This window comes from Ictidomys tridecemlineatus, chromosome 13 (assembly GCF_052094955.1).
Source record: "Ictidomys tridecemlineatus isolate mIctTri1 chromosome 13, mIctTri1.hap1, whole genome shotgun sequence".
Taxonomy (NCBI): Eukaryota; Metazoa; Chordata; class Mammalia; order Rodentia; family Sciuridae; genus Ictidomys; species Ictidomys tridecemlineatus.
In genome coordinates this window covers 13,889,431-13,907,210 of record NC_135489.1, presented here as the reverse complement: position 1 = coordinate 13,907,210, position 17,780 = coordinate 13,889,431, and the positions used below count along the sequence as shown (strand labels likewise).

Here is a 17,780-nt window from a genome sequence, read left to right as displayed (position 1 = left end):
GGCAAACTGTAGTTCCCAACACCCCTTGCTTGGGTTCCAAATTTGCTAAATAATGGCTCACAGAGCTCAGGAACGGTGTACTTACTATTACCAATTTATTACAAAGGACACAACCCAGAAGAGCCGAGGAGAAGAGACACACAGGGCTAGGTATGGAAGAGAGGGACTCACAGTCCCTGTGCCCTTTCTGAATGTCACCCTGCACATGTTCACTACCCAGGAGCTCCCAAACCCCAACAGTCAGGGTTTTATGGAGGCCACATTATAAAGAATGGAGGATTAAACCATTGGCCATTGGTGACTGACTCAGTCTTACACTCCTCTTCCCTCCCAGGAGGTGCCCACGGTAGAATACAAAGTCCCAAAGCTCTAATAACACAGTTGATTCCTTTGGTGACCAGCCCCGTTCTGAAGCTGTCTCAGAGTCCACCAACTGCCACCTCCCAGGGGAGGGAAAGGGGAAATGCTGGGGAACAATGTTCACCCCATTACATTGTTATACCATGTTCTCGTACAAACATGTGACAACAAATCCTGCCACTGTGTATATAAAGTGTCAATAAAAAAATATAGGGGGAAAATGTCACTTCATGGCATAAGCTCAGGTACAGACAAAAGGAGTTTATTATGACTAGCAAAAGATGCTTCTCAGGAAATTGCAGGGTTTTAGGAGCTCCGTGCCAGGTACTAGGGGATGAAAACCAAATATCCATCTTATTAGGTCACAAAACCATACCCTAAACCCTGCAGCCAAGTTTCCAGCACATGTACCCCATATCTACCATTAACTATTCTGGGAGACTCCGTCTACAAAATGCCATCCCACATTTTGTCAGCTTGAAAATATTAAACACCACTGAAAAAATTTAAGGTTTCTTTTTCAGATTTAAATGTCTACTTATTTCAAAATGAATTAGTAGTTCTCTGGGTTTCGTGATGTTTAATTCATTAATGATAACTACAGCTCGAGAATTTGAAAGGAAATTGCTTCCAGGATAAAATTAAATGTGAAACTCAAAGCAGTGATTCATGGCTGCTCCTATCTAAATTACTAATCCATGTGACAAACCTGGTTGGCAGCACAAAAAAGCAATACTATTTCCCCCCACTGCCTTTAGATACTTTGCTGAATTGTTTTGCAAACTGCCTCAACCCAAGTCCTAGATAATCCCCTGCTAGCAGCCTCCATTCCGTTTGTGGAATTGAGTGCTTAGTCTCTATTGCTGCAAAGAGACTCATAATGTGCTGACACTTCGTGCCACAGAAAAGAGTTTTCTCGACGTTAGAGTTTGCACGTACAGCTCAACGGTGTAGGCAAATATTGCTGTGGTATCTGTGCCAACCCCCAAAGAAACCTACATAAAACCTTTGAAAAACTCTAGGAAAACGGAAATGTTCTCTTAATTTTCAAGGAAGGCTAGCCAGCTGGGGTTCAATTATGTATCTCTGCTTGATAGATGGGCACTAAAGTAACCATGTTTCCAAAAAAACAGTAGAACGCTTCCTAAATTCCTCCAAGCCCTGGTTATTTCTCAGGACAGGTCCTGCCACCACCTGGGTTCACACACTAGACTAGAGGAGTGTTCCTGACACCAACCCCCTCCTCCCACAGAGCTCAGGACTCCTGTGCACAGACCCCACTTCACTGGGCGCTGCTACCCAGGTCCTCACAAAAGCCCTGCAAACCGGGTTCCCTGTTTCCAAGGTCTCCAGACTCCAACCATCAATAAGCCACTGGGGGCAGGGCGGGGTGGGGAGGCGGCTCTCAGGAGTGCCACTCTGCCAGGTGCTTGGCATACCACAGCTGGCTCCTTTATCCTCCAGACAACTCCAGGAGGGCACCCTCATGTCCACATTATAGACCAGGGACCAGCAGCAAAGAAGGTCAAAACCCTCCACCAAGGTGCAGAACAAACCCCTGCACAGCCAGGGTCGTGCTTTCAACTCTGACAATGCCATACTTCAGCTTCAAATGTTTCAGTGATTCCTTAATACCACCAGCAAGGTCCAGACCCTCCCCAACCCAGCCCCACAGGGTCTGTGGGTCCTTTGGTGACTGTTATTTCCAGCTGCATCTTCCCCCAGCCCCCCCTTCCCAAACCATCAGCAAATGCTGTTCCTTCTGCTTTCCCCACCTGCCAGGTCCTCGCTAGCCCCTGTGAGTGTGCTCCTTCCGTGTGCTCCTCAAGTGCCCATGTCATCAACCACTCACTACTCCCAGCTGATGTCTGCGGTGAAATAGGGGTGGGCCTTCTCAGAGGCAGCAGCTCTGGCTTTTCCACCAGCTGCCCTCCATCCTCACTGCTGATCAGGGCACAGTGAGATGGTCCACTCCTCGGCACTAAGAATGCATTTTGGCAAATCAGTGAAACTTGAAGCAAAAAAAAAAAAGCAGACATAGGGACTAGTCCCAAAATGAACTCAGGTCCCTTGTGAATAGGGGTGGGAAATGGAAAGGTGTTTATGTGGACTTCCAAAAGGCTCTGCCAGATATTTTTCCCCCATCAAGCATCAACCAAGCGAGAAGTCATGCGTAGATGCTTGCTGGCTACTGTGCTTGGGCAGCAAGCCTGTTCTGAAAATCCTCAGGGTGGGAACTCAAGAGTTACCAATGCATTACAAAAGCAAAGAGACAACAAACTGCATCTTCAACTAGACTGGTTTTTATTGTTCCCCGAAGGGAAGAGAAGGGGGAGAGGGAGCAAAGAGACATTTGAAAAAAATTCAGGATTTTTTTTTTTTCCCCATTTTAAGGAGACAGTGCCCACCGTCCATGCAGTGATAGTTGCAGGGGTGAACCACAACCAGGCTGGAGTCTCCATAGCCTCAGCCTCAACAATCAGGGACACTTTTCTGACCATGAGCTTAGCATCCAGGAAACCCAGATATCAACAGCAATGCAGCAGGAAGAACAAAGACAACTGAATTTACTGTAATCACTTAAAATGTAAAACACTGCTCCTAAATCTCATATGATGGCCACAAATGTCCGGGTGCACACTAATTCTACAAAGAACCCCTTTGCACTATAAAAATACACAAAGCACATAAAAATACAGCTCCTCTATTACGTCAACTGAACCTTAAACTAATATGCTAGCTACAACAAACATCGTAAATCAACTTTTCTCATCTTTTTAGAATTATTGAGTCTCCTACGGGCGATGTAGACACCAGATCCTCTTTACCAACACTGTCCAAGGTGACTCAAGGTCACACACACAGCAGGATTTTCTGTCACTCCTTGGGCCAGCACCCACATGCAGAATGAGCCACAGATTGCCGAGGCTGGCCTGAGAGGTTGCTGTGGGCTTACAGCATGACATACACCTGTGTTAAGGCAGAGGTTTCTCCCAGGGAAAACATTTTTGAAATGTTCTCCTATATTTCCTTCCTCCAGTTTTCTCAAAGTCTGGAGGGCAGCTACTCCTGCTCAGTATCAGCTTAGAGAGAAGACAGGTAGGTGCACCCAACTGTCCTTCAGCTGGCCCTACAGGGCACTCACTGCACAGGGCATCTGGCAAGGCCACCAGAGACCACTAGATCACGTATGGGCTCCAGAGAAACTTCAAAGTTGTGGAGTAAATGAAGGAAAAGCACCAATTAGTATTTTGCCTTGTAGTTATGTGCAACAAAGATGGAGAGCAGAGAGGACTGGGTAGGAAGGTCAAGAACAGTCATGACAAAGGCAGCTTCAAGAAGTGGATCAACAATCCACAAACTTCACATGTGCCAGAAAACAGAATTGATAACAAATCGCCTACACTTGAGGTTCTCAGGGTTCCCTTGTTAATGATTAAACAGAATAACTAAAACACATTCACTGTGTGAACGCAGGTTTTCCGCAAGCATTTCAGGTTCTCAGGAAAGGTATTTGGAGCCTTCAACATCCTGTGGGGAATCCTGTGTGCTCTATGAATCTTCTAAGTTCACCATTTCTTCTTAAGAAGGACGAGCGAAAGTCAGGCCCAGTCTCAACTATCTCAACGATCACCAGAAGGCACAATGGGCCGTCTTCCAGGCATACTTTCAGGGAACTCATTGGTCTCAGGTAAAGAGTCATCCTTTAGGAAACAGAAAAATGATTCCAACTTCCTATCCAGTGTGGCCCACAGAGACACTTGTCACCTCACCCTGACCAGACTCTGCCACTGGAGGGAACTAAATGTGAGACAGCGTGAGGGTGATCATTCGGAGACTCACTTGACAAAGTCACGCAAACTAGTCTGTGCTCTTCCTGTTTGCTTAGGTCTACTTCATGCTTACACTTCACTAAAGGGCGTGGCAGAGTTTAGCACCAAGGACTCTCAGGAGAAGATCAGCCAGGCACGTACACGCTTACACGTGCATGCACACACGCTCACACACGTTTATCCACACGTGTGCACACACGCTCACACACATGTTTATCCACACGTGTGCACACACGCTCACACCAGGCAACAGATCATCTTCACGACCTCAGTCATGACCTCAGCCACTTAACCACCAACCACCTCTCTTCCATGTTTCCATGAACTTGGCACCAGAACGACACAAAGACGAAATGAGAACATTCACAGGCAGATGTCCTTTGGACTAACAGTGTCATTAAAATTTACTAGAGGCATTCATATTTTCTGATAAAGGCTTATATATTAGCCTCGTTCACCTTGAAATCAATCCATGGAGGAAAAGATGGGCGAGTCCACCAACTCACCAAGTATGTTGTTATTCCTACAAAGGTATTCCCGTTTCTTCCAAACCTCGCCCTCTTTGCAAAGAAATAATTTGGAAATATGGAAATATTATTTTACTGTACCCACATTTATCACTAATCCCCTGCTTTCAGGGTTATAAAGAAGCTGCAGGGTGGGTGGGGCACGGAGAGAACAGCAGGAAGCCTTGGGTAGTCAAATTCCAGGGCAGCTGCGAGGTGGCCTGCCCTCTCCAAAGGGAAACAGTCTTTGCAGGAGCCATAGCTTCTGGGGGTGGGATTTATTATTGTAAGTTGCCACAAGCACCGCATCTGGGTAAACCTTCTCGTCTGAAGCATTTCCCATCTTCATCTCCCACGTGGCTTTTTTTAAACTCTGGGCTCCTGCCTGCATTAGTTTTCTTCCACCCCAGGAAGAAAGGGGGGACTACGCCTGTCACCTCACCCCCCTGCTGTCTGTCCCTACAGAAAAGACTCCAAATCCCTGCCAATTCAGTGACTCAAAGCCCACTACAGTGTTTGCATCTTGGCCCAAATTCCACCCATTTTGGTTTAGCTTCAAGACATTTTTTTTTTCTCTCTCTCTCTCTCTCTCTCTCTCCCGTTTTAAGACATGGAGAGAAGCACAAGAGTTCTTTTAAGGTAAACCAAGAAAGAAAAAGTACCAAGTCTTATTTTCCTACCGTGGTTTGTAGATCTCACTTCTTTGGGTCCAAGAAAAAAGTGAAGCCCAAGGAAGGGGCCAGTTCCAGTCCTAGGCAAAAAGCTTGGGGGAAATCAATGCCCCACCTTCTCTCAGTTCCCTGCCTCCTTCCAAGGCCCATCCCCTCCTTTCCCCTCAGCCCCCATCCCCAAGTCCTGGCACAGCCTCTTTGCAGAGATAATGTTCCCGTCTGCTTCCTCCATCAGAGCCCACACCCCCATCCCAGGCGCCATTCTCACAAGACCCTGCACCCTCTCCAGAGGAGCTTTTCAACGTCTGATTCACTAATCAGCTACTTTGGGATCAATATCTATTGAAATGATTACAGCCTTATGAGCGTGCTCCCTCCCACAGACCCTGCCATTTCAGCACAGGACTTGTGGGCAAAAAAAACCCAAAAAGCAAACAATAAGGGAAGCGCCAATTTCCACAGAATTGTCCACACACCATCTTGTGACCTCAGACCCATCATTTCATTTCGGGGGGGCGGTGGGGGAGAGCTGCCTCCACTTCCTACCTTAGACTACTGTTCCTAGAATTCAGGAAAATGACACTCAAAACAGCGCTGGGCACCTGCAAGTATGGGCACTCACCTTTGCCAGGACCTCCCAACATTCGCATTGCGGGCCTCATCCTAAATGGGGAGCAGAGGCTCAGCGACAGTCACTTGCTGATAAGCAGCAGGGAAGGCATTCACCCGCAGCTCATCAGGAGACCAAACTCCATGCTGTTCCCACCAACCAAGAGGTGAATGACTCTCTGCTGGTAAAATCACGGGTTCCCTGCAGGCCGGTGGGCCCACATGACTCAGGGCCCATCTCAAAGCTGCACAGGCCTTGATCTGCCAAGGGACCTCTCCTAGCTGCAGGTTTTCCCAACCATAAAATGGGAACGATGTACTTGGGAGGCAGTAAGTTCCCTACTGCAAAAAGTGAAGCGCCTTGTGAGGCAGACCTCAAGAAGGGCAGCAAAGCTGAGAGCTGAAGTCACTCCTTGTCCCACAGAAATTACCCAGGACAACGGTTAGGGATGGAAAACTCACCCTCTGAGCCAAAAATATTGCAGGTGACCTTGATAACAGCTAAAAAAATCTGAATAAACCCTGGCTGTCCAATTTTTAATCTCCAAAATATTCCTGAAACCCCACCCACTGCCCTGATGTATCACTAATCCATAATAAGGCCTCTTTCCCAGCTGGTGTGCTCTGCCTGTGAAAAGCACTCGCTAGTCTACAGAAGCAGGCTCCCCTCAGAATAACCTCATTATTCTCTACTTCTACAATTATGTCATTGGTATAATGACCACCATCACGATTTTCATAACCTTTTGTTGGGTTTTGTTTCTGCAGTTCTGGGGGCTGAACCCAGGGGTTTGTGCATGCTAGGCAAGGGCTCTACCACTGAGCTACATCCCCTGCCCTTGGGCAGTTATTTGTTCCACTATAATTTCCAGATGAATTTCTAGTCTAGAAACAAAATAATCACAATAAGATAATTAATTACAACTCTATTATTATTATTATAGCAAAGAGTGGCTGGAATTAAGACTCCAAAATGTTTAGTATGTCCTTTTTAATACTACATTCTCATTTATAGTGAACATATACTTACTAAAGATTACCATTAACTTATTTTGTTTCTGATAGCAACTTCTTCTTATTGGTACTTTTCTATGACTACTACTGCAGAGTTTGGGAGATCTCTGTATGGTAGTGGACTACATGTCCTTGTTACTACTGGTCCAATCTAGGTTTCCTTCCTAGTTTTGACAGCTATCAGATCAACCTTGAGCAAGCTACTGAAGTTGACTGTGTTCAATCTGCTCACCCCAAAAAACAAGGATAAAAACAACCGACTCCTAGCAGGGTATGGTAGCGCACACCTGTAATCCCAAAGGCTAGGGAGGTTGAGACAGGAGGATCTTAAGTTCAAAGCCAGCCTCAGCAAAAGCTCCGCAGTCTGGCTGGGCACAAATCACGAGCCACCCAAGAGGAACAAACTTTATTTCTGAACTCCACCAGCACACTCCACACACGCTCCCCAGGAACTCTCCCAAACGACAGGCGGCTCCTCCAGGAACCACCAACCGGAAATCCCTCCTCCGGCACTTCCCCAACCAATTCGAACTCTTCAGGAATCCCCGCGAGAGCTCAACCGGAACTCAACAGGAACTCCGGGAGAACTCAAAAGTCATCATCTTAATGGCTCGCTGGTGTCACCTCTCAACCACTCCTTCTGGCAAAAATGCCATGCGTCATCCTGACTCGGCTGTGGCCCTCAACAAAAAGCAAGGCACTAAGCAACTCAGTGAGACCCTGTCTCTAAATAAAATACAAAATAGGGCTGAGGATGTGGCTCAGTGGTCAGGTCTGAATTCAATCCCCAGTACTTAAAAAAATAAAAATAAAAAAACTACCAACTCCTAAATTATTGTGAGAAATAAACTGGGTAACTTACCGAGTAAAGCTTCACAAAATGCTCTGGGTTTTAGTTGTAACCAAGTCCTTGTTAGCATTTTTTTTTTAACTTACAAAAGCACAAATACTAAAGATATTTAATATTTGACTCCAAATTTTGCTGTCTCCATACTTAAAAACCTGGTTGGGACTACTGTTACCCCTGGCTTCTTTTTCTTCAGCATAGTGAACTCTGATTATTCAAAAGTCAGCTCTGGACATCAGTCCACCCTAATGTATCATCTGGGGAAATAAAACATCTCTCTCGATGACTCAAGGAAAGGGGCCTTGTTTTCTAAGAAAATGGAACAGGCTGAGTCCTGGATGGCAGATCCTAACTGGTGCTCACTGCTGAGAGTTTTATGAAGCTGGTGCTGCTGAGATTTTATTAGTAAATAAACCTCACAAAAAGAAAATTAAAGCTCCTGCCTCCCCCTGAGTATTTCCCATATCTACTCTGATGAGCGGGGTTTCATTCTGTACACTCATGATCATTCCTCAAACCATACAAACTGAATTTTGTCTAATTCAATTTTAGAATTTTTTAAAAAAAACTGATTTCATATTTCTGCTACTGTTATACTCATTTTGGGTTGAGCTTTACTTCAGTTCCTGAAACATACCTAACATCTTTTTTTTTTTTTTAGTTTTTTAATTTATCCCATCTGTATTTTATTTATTTATTTTTATGTGGTGCTGAAGATGGAACCCAGCGCCTCACATGTGCTAGGCAAGCGCTCAACCCCAGCCCCATACCCTAACGTCTTAAATGAAACCAAAGGCCCAAGTGCACAGATCTTTGCTCCAGTGCTGCAGCTTGCTTGCTGCCACATTTTAGCAGCACTTTAAGTGACTAGAAGTTTTAATCAAGATAGCTGAGCTGGGGTGCAGCCCAGTGGTAACGCCTGCTTAGTGCGCTTGGGGCCCTAGGCTCCATCCTCAGCCACCCTCCTCCCCAGCAAATCAATTTGTCTGGCACAGTAGACACATAAAACTAAACCTTTGGTGATAACTGAACTGAGATATTGGACTTCTGACTGCACAGGTACAAGCTTCAGCGACCAAGATGTAGTTAGGATACACAAAGAAGAATTTCTTGATGATATAGCCCTGAATCAACGGGTACCACTAAAGACACCATATCCAAAAGGCAATTGGGCCTTACATATAACTGGTGTCCTAAGTTTTAGCTATCCTTATTTGTAACATCATGAAAATGTTTTATATTGGGGGAAAATACCTCTAGAATCAAATATGTGGTAGGTGAGATGCCTAGCGGGGTTTTACCTGTGACATTACCATCTTATCATTGTAGAGCCACACTCACTCTCTTTCCTGGCAGGGCTTTGGACTGAAATGCACTGTGAAATGCACTGGGTGGCCCTGTGCACAATGCGCTAAATGCCCTGTGAACAGAACAGGCCCAGGAGACCAGGGAGCCCGATGCACAGCATTCAGCCTTGGAAGGGATCATCCACAAACAGCCATTGTCCCCCACAAATAGCTCTGCTGTCATCATCCAGATGGGCACCAAAGGAAACCATTTGATTTACGCTTTTGGTCAGTGGCTCTGCATAGACACACCACAAATACAACTATTTGTTGCCAAAGAAATTTAGAACTGTAACACTGAATGTAGTCTGATAAGCAAGCTTTTCTGTTCAGTCTTTTTAAAGGACACTAATCCACAGCATTCAGCTGGACTAAGCATGTAAGAGTCCGTTTCAAAGACCATCGCATCCTACAGTGATTTATTTATTAATGGTGTAGGAAACAGCTGTGGCTGCAGGGTATCAACATCTGTTATTTTCCCAGAAAAATGTTAAAATGTATGAAACATACATTGCCACAAATATCTCCACTTGATCTTGCGCCACTCCTATACACAGTAAAATAAAAACTGCTCCTATGTTTTACTGCTTTTTATTAAAAATATTAAAAGCTCATGGGTGCTTGTTATTCACATGTCAAAATTATTAGTGTTAGGAATAAAAAATTCACATTTTATCATTTTTGTCTTAATTTTTATAAAATATGGAAATTAAAAGAAATACAGTAATAACACGGACGCTATACAAGAACAATCTGTTCTTTGTCCTTTCATGGCTAGAATCCCTAGCTTTCCTTATATCTGAAATACTAGCATGGCTGCTTCATCTAGGGCTCTGTTCTGACACAGATCTGGAATCTTCCCCAAAGGTGCATGTGCTGAAGGCTTGTTCCCAGTGCAGTGAGTTTTAGAAGTGGGGCCTTGGAAGCTACTGCATCATGAGGGCTCAGATCTCAAAGGATTCATCTACCATGGTTGAAGGGACTACAGGGACGCCATGGGAACTAAGAGGTGGTGCCTAGTTGGAGGATGCTGGTCACTGGGGCATGCCTTGGAAGTGTTCCTCTTGTCCCTGGCCCCTTACTCTCTTTTGCACGGTTTGTACACATGGTCGGTCTCTCTCTCTCTCTCTCTCTCTCTCCTTTCTTGCTTGCTATGAACTGAGCTGCATTCCCTTGCCACACTCTTCCTCTTCCATGTTCTGCAATGGAGCCAGCTGACTATGGACTGAGACCTCTGACACCAGGAGCCAAAATAAATCTTTCCTCTTTAAGTTGTTCACGTCAGGTGCTTGGGCCACAGCAATGAAAAGCTGACTAGCATCGTCACTTTATCCCAAGTGTCAGTCAAAGTTAGGCAGGGTAGACTGGCCGCTAACATGAACACTCAGTGGCCTAGTGCAAGAATGGTTTATCTCTTCCTTACAGTGCATCCCAGTGCAGCTTGATAAGAGGTTCTGCTCCACGTGGTCACCCAGGGTCCCAGGCCTCATCCATGTTGTGTCTTTAGAGACCCCCCAGATTCCCCACCCACACCCGGCTGACAGCAGATCTGAAGGAGAGCAAGCATGAAAAGCCATCCACTCCAAACTGTCTCTTGTTCCACACACATCCCATGGGTGAGAATAGGTCAGATGGCCCCACCCAGATGAAGAAACGGGTCTGGCTTGGCGCCTGTCAACTGGGGGTGATTTCACCTCCTAAGTGACATTTGGCAATGTCTGGAGACATCTCTGATTGTCCAACTGGGGCAAGAGGAATCTAGTGGGTAGAGTCCAGAATGCAACTCAATATCCCACAGGGCACAGGACAGTCTTCCCACAACAAAGAATCACCCAGCCCCAATGTTAACATGCTGAGATTTGGGTGAGCATCCAGCCAGTTATATACTGCTACGTTATATAACATGTTCATGCCCAGCTCTACCGTCACCTCCTACTAACATACATGGTCATCAATCCCAGGTCAACAGTTACTCATTCATCTGTTTGTTCCTTCTTTCCTTCATCCAAACAGTCAGAGAACTCACAGTGAAGCAGAGGAAACAATCATATGCGGAATTACCACACGCAAGGGGAAGGGGACCAAAAAGAGTAAATGGAAGGAAAATAATTCTGCCTGTGGGAGCAGGGGAGGCCCCAGAGGCCGGTGAGAGGCAACTGAAGCCTTAGAGGAGGCTCAGACCACAGCCCCCCACCTGCACACTGGAAGGGCAGGGAGAGCCGGTGTTCCAGGGAGAGGGAACTGCATGAACAGAGGAATGGGATGTGAAAGGACAGGATTTGTTCTACTTTCTACTACAGGAGAAACACAATCACTAAAGGAGGAGAGTTGTAAAGATGCTATCTTGTTCAAATAGTCTTTTAGCAGAGTGTTCACAGAAGTCATAGCTCCCAGCATCTGAAGGAATCTCTAACATGACATACACGGGCTTCCAGTCAAGTGGCCTTTCCAGAACAGTCCACAGCCACCAGACTTCACGGAGGCCTAAGTCAGTGGGCCCAGGGCAAAGCACAGGGAATAGCAGAATCTCTGCAAACCTCCCAAAAGCACACCAATGCTTTCAAACATGCTGCTCCAAGTCAGTATCAACCGGATTCAGGAAGATGAGTGACCAAAACCATCCACCTTTTTCCCCAAAGACAGGCCAACATGTCAGATCCCGCCTAAACTTTTTTTTAAGTCTCACTATCAGCTTAAACCCGCAGCTTCACCTGGGCCAAGCCACCTGGTCTTCCCACATTCTGCACTTCCAGCTGATGTGCTCAAGCCCCTGAAGCACGTGATAAACACTGTCTATTATATGGGCACCACAGTTATCTCCTTATCCCCTTCCCCAAATTTCTCTCGGTTGATATAAAGACTATTGTAGGATCCAACAAGATATGGGAAGGAGATTATCTGATGACCTTCCATGTCATTCTAGAACATTACTAATGAGCGACCTCAATTTGCTCTGAGCAAGATGCTTCTATTTATGAAGCCAGCATCACCACGTAACAGCAGTCATTCCTAATTTTAAAGCTAAAAGTGAACTTTAAAAATACCACACTCCTATACAGTTCTTCACCCTCCTTCCCTTCCCCGACTCTTCCTCCCTCCACTCACTGTCTCTAGGTGCCTTGTTTCCACTGTGATCAGCTCTGGGAAAACAAAGTGTCTTTAGCTATTAAGTGCTATAGATTATATCGAACAACACCAGTCACCTGGCACTAAAAAGCCTCATAAAAGGAAGAAATTTGTTTCTTTACAAGTCAGAATCTCGAGGGAGCAATAAAATGAGGGACGCAGACTCAGGAACTTGCAGGCCAGTGAGCTGCTCACAACTGCTTCCCAGCACGACGAGGTGGGACATCCAGGTCAGGCAGGATTTGGGGCCTAAGTGAAATCACATTCACCTTTACTAAGAGGGGTGGCAGGATCTGAGGGTACTGTCCTTGGAAAGAGTCAAAGACAGAATCAAATGAAAGAGATAACTAGAACGAGGCTGAATCAGGTTTACACTACAAAATTGATCATCACTGTCCTCCTAATTTACAAGGAATCCAAACTGTCTGTGGATAGCCACATCCTTTTGGACAGGCTCCACTAAATCAGGTGAAATAGGCTGTGAAAAACTGCAAGATTCTTTTTTCCTTTGTTTTTAATTTTTTTCCCCCAATACTGGGAATTGAACCTAGGGCCTTTGCACATGCAAGGCAAACATTCTACCACTGAGCTACACCCCCGGTGTTTTATTTTATTTTGAGACAGAGTCTCACTAAGTTGCAGAGGCTGGCCTCAAACTTGCCCTCCTGTCTCTGCCTCCCAAGTCACTGGGATTACAGGAATGCACCACCCCATCCAGCTTCTTTTTTCCTTCTTCACGAAGACATTCTTCCTCATAAATTAAAAAGCATCTCATAGGGTAGTGTGACTGCTTTGAGATACAAGTTCTCAAAACCCTTATTTATTATGTTTTTAATAAACCCAAAGGTGTATGGACCATTATTTTAATAGAATCTGACTCCACTGTTGTAAAGAAAAGAAAACTACTGACTACAGAGAAATGCTAACTCTTTGAACTTATTGAACAATGTTGTGTTTAGAAATAAAAGCAATTTACTAAATGCATTGTTTACCTAAAAGGTTCCTCTTCCATAGACAAGCTATTTACCTTTTTCAAAGGTAAAGTTATGGACGGTGATGAAATCTGGCTGGTCAGCAACATACTGAACACAGTGTCTCGGTGTGCCCAATGATCACATGAGAGAGGGATGACATAAAAGTCTCACAATTATCTCCATGGCTGTGTGCATGAGTTACAGATCTGGCAACCAACAAATGAATTGCAGTTGGTGGCAATTTGCTGCAGGTTTTGCCTGCAACAACGCAACAACCCTGGATAAATGGTTTCACTTCCCAAGGAGGAAAAGAATGCAAAGGGTTATCATTGGAGGCATCAGTTAAATACTAAAGAATCTGTGGCTCCTCTGAGGGCCTGCCTGAACGGTTTCCATCAATCCTCCTCCGCAGACACCTCCCTGCTATAATGTGGAGCCAGGTCTGGTTCCCTCCTTACCCCTACTTGGTATAACAGACTCAGCAGGAAATTCCTCTAGAATCTCTGGGAAGAAAACACTAGGTACTGTGCACACAGTGCCCCCAGGCCAGCCCACACTACCATCATGCTGACAGCATGAGCAGGTTTCAGAAGCATCCTAGCTGTGAACAAAAGACAAAGCCATTCGTCTGCCAGCACTGTGTGGTTCCACCAAGGAGAAAGAGCACAAGTTCATCCACAAACACACTCCAGATACCAGTGCAAGAGGAAATCCGGAGTGTATCTAGACATGTCTTCAAATCAGCTATGCCAGGTCCCTGAGAGACTAAGGCCCAAACTTGTTCAAACCAGACAGTGACCAGCAACCCAGCCAGGACTGGAATGCGGGTCTCAGAGGCCCCTCCCACTTCCCTGTGCAGCCTCCAAGTTACTTTTGAAGAATGAATTGATTCCAACAAGTCCTCTTTGAGTACCTACTGCATGCCAAGCCCTGCACAACAGCCCTGCCAAGCAAGCGACTTACTGCTGCTTAACGGGACCCACTAAAGCATCTCATCCCCTGTACATTCCTACCGCACACTTAGTGTATTGGCTAGTTGTTGTCTTAAGAAAGGTCCCATTCCAAATGTGGACTCATCAACAAAAGGATTGTTTTATCCTAACCCCGTTCTCTCCTGCCCTCTCTTAGAAGGTCTTTATCTCTGAAGGTATTAAATGTCCACCTGCTTCCCATGCCAAGCAATGAATTCAGAACAAGACAGGAGCCCAAGGTGAGGTGGCCAACTCAGCCACCCTTCCTGGAGCTGTTCTGGTTTTAAAACATCAAGTCCCACCGGGCGTGGTGGCGCAGGCCTGTAATCCCAGCAGCTCAGGAGGATCCCAAGTTCAAAGTCAGCCTCAGCAATTTAGCAAGGCCCTAATCAACTTAGTGAGAGTCTGTCTCAAAACAAAAAAAAAATAAAAAAGGGCTGGGGATGTGGCTCAGTGGGTAAGCCTCCCCACGTTCCATCCCTGGGATGGATGGATGGATGGATGGATGGATGGATGGATGGATGGATGGATGGATGGATGGATAGACAGACAGACAGAAAGACAAACAAAGTATAAAATGGAAAGTACCATGACTAAGTATCCCCTTGGTCATAAGTAAATTTGGGGCTTACCCTACTCCCACAAAAACAGACCCTTGGAAAGGGGGAGTCTATTACAGGATGTCCTTCACTTGGCCAGGGAAGAGTGGGGCCATAGGAGAAAGGAGTCAGTTTCCTTGAGACCAGCTCAAGCTGCCTCCAGGCCTTTTCCAAATCTCAGACTTGTTGCCTCGGGCTTCTTCCCGCTTCCTCTTGAAAGGACTATCATTTTAAACTCCAGCCATTTAAGCAAAGCTTCACAGAGATTTTCCAATGAAAAGGCTTCAATAACAATGACATACAAAATAAATCCCCATATAAACACTGAAGGCTATAATTATTTAGATGTGGTCACCTCCTTGGCTAGCTTAAAGGATTCTTCAGGTTAGATCAGGCCTATTCATCCAGATATTTCCAGAACTGCACTCAGTTACTGGTAGCTACAATTTACCTCGTGCTGAGGATGCGTGGGGTCATTCACTAAACACAGGTATAAATTATTTTTTATTCTCACAATGAACTCACTGAGGTTGATTCTCCCTCATTTTGTAGATGAAGAAACCGAGGCTCGGTCAGACCCTATTTACTTAAAAATCATATGGCAGAGCTGAGATTTAAACCCAAAGCTATCTCATTTTTTAAAATACCATGTTTTTAACCACTCAACTGACCAAGTAAGACTATAAGGTAAAGAAATTAAAACTTGAGAGAAAAGTATCATCAGATACATTTATTTTGTTCTCTCCCATTTTAGCTTTGCCATTACAAAAAAAAAATTAATTTACATACATACATTAAGCTATAGCAAGGGGATTGTTAGATGATGCCTGGCACTTGATATTCAAATGCAACTGTTTACGCAGTGTGTTATGAAAAGCTCAGTCCTCCTCGACCCCAATGCCAATCTAATAAAGAAGACAAGGTTCTGAGAAAAAGTGAAAGGTTTTATTGCTTTGCTAGCAAAGGAGAAACACAGAGAACTTCTGTCCCAGAGGCTGGGGTTCTGCCCATCAAGGGCAACAGGAGGTTTTGTAAGAGGTAATTCAGAGGAGTCTTCCTGAGATTAGGAAGGAAAGATTGGGGGGGGGGAGCATGTCTGCTTTAGAGCAGCAAAGGATATATTCAAAGCACAAAGTGGACTGCTATAACAAATGTGTGGTTTATTCATTGAAGCTCAGTTTTTCAAATGTTATTTTACCTACCACCATAGGTGAACAGAAGGCTCCCCACTTTAGGTTCCTGGAGTATCAGTATCATGGAGCAGGATTAGATGGAGGGGTATTCACCCCAGTTAAGGCTGACTCTTCCTCCATGGTTGAATTATCCACTACTCACCTAAAGTGACAGTAATCCTTTGCCTCATGAAACAAAGAGGCAAATTCTCCAAAGTATGAAGATTTATTCACAAGCTCTCTGGCACTTTTAATCTCATATTAGTAGCCTGCAAGGAAGCAATTTGCAAATCTACCCCAGAGCGACATAACTGCAAAAGAACATCATGCCAAAGACAGTTTTTGAGACGTTTATCTCAGCTCTATTCACTATCCTTCAAACTGGGAATGTTTTTAGCATTAATGTATTCCTAGCTGCTTTCTCCAAGCAGCTAGGCATATTTCCCTCTTTCATAATAACCCTGTCCATAATGATCAAATGTTTTGAGCGTAAAATAAGAGTATCACATGAATGAGTATTTCAAAATCAAGAGATGAAGAGAATAAATGTGTGTCACAAAAATATTGATGCCCATGGAGTAATCACAAGGGGAGATGTGGTAGTTTTAGCCGTCACCTGGTCATATCAAGTGTCACCATAGCAGTCTGCTCTGTTAGACTGTGGGGTGACCTGGTGGGGATGCAAATTCTAACCAGCAAAATGTAACCAAGGAAGATTGGAGGATTGAGGATTTTTCTTTTTCTTTCTTTTCTTTCTTTTTTCAACAGAAGCTGAAAAAACAGACTATCAGCAACAACTCATTTGTTAGAATGACCTTCAATGAGAACCTTCTTCTTCCAACCATTGTGTGTACGCTGAAGCCTGGAAACTCAAATTTGATTGAAGATTTAATCATTGTTAATGTGAACAGAGGAAGCTCTTAAAAAGTAAGTTTCCCTCTTCTGAACTTTCCTTAAGACTTTAGACCAGCCAGGCCCAGTGATGCACCTCTGTAATCCTAGCTACTAGGGAGGCTAAGCGGGAGGACTGCAAGTTCAAGGCCAGCCTGGGAAACTTAGGGAAACCCTTTCTCAAAAGAAAAATAAAAGAGTCCTGGGAAATGAACCCAGGACTGATCCTACAAATAAAGAAAGAAAGAAATAGGCCTAAAGTGTCCATCATCCCTTTGTCACAGTAGGTCAAAAATCATTTTCTGTGCCGTCAAAGACTCATCGATGACTATTTATTGAGCCCCTCCTGTGCATAAACATGGTAGCAAATACAAAACAGAGTCAAACCGCATCCAGTTGTCATCTCGAAGGAGCTCAGGAGGGAACTGAGATCCTCCAGGTCTCGATTGCAATGTGTGTTCCTGCCTGAAGGACTGCTGTGCCCCTCACCCTCTCCCCCAGCAAGGAAGGTACCAGAGGAGCAATGGCTGAAAGGCTCCCAGGCACTGAGACTCCTGGAGTGTGTGACTTGATGACAAAAGTGTCCCAGGATGTCTTTTCAAGACACCTCCCCTTATGTGAACTAGCTTGAATTAGTTTCTTTTCTTTGCAATTAAACAGAAAGACACTACAACCTTAGGGAATTTTATAAGACAATCTATTCTATGACAAGTGTTCTTTGTAGAATGAATGAATGAGTATGAATGAATGAACTGAACGAATGTTGAGTGAAATTAAATGGAAGCAATTTTGTCAGAGAGTAATAAAGGATGGCTAAGGGCTGAGCATTCAAGTTAATTAATTGTTTGAGAAGCATTAAAA

The 17,780-nt window shown here is 44.8% G+C and overlaps 1 protein-coding gene across 3 annotated transcripts in view; it reads right to left on the bottom strand.

Moving 5' to 3' along the window:
• Positions 1–17,780, bottom strand: part of Rnf152 (ring finger protein 152) — a 71,992-nt gene that overhangs the window by 47,725 nt on the left and 6,487 nt on the right. The window contains exon 2 of one of the 3 annotated variants that reach the window (XM_078029930.1): positions 5,380–5,450. The exons of the other annotated variants lie outside the window; for them this stretch is intronic. The gene's annotated coding sequence lies outside the window, so the exon portion shown is untranslated. The remainder of the gene's footprint in view (positions 1–5,379; positions 5,451–17,780) is intronic. 3 annotated transcript variants of the gene reach the window in all.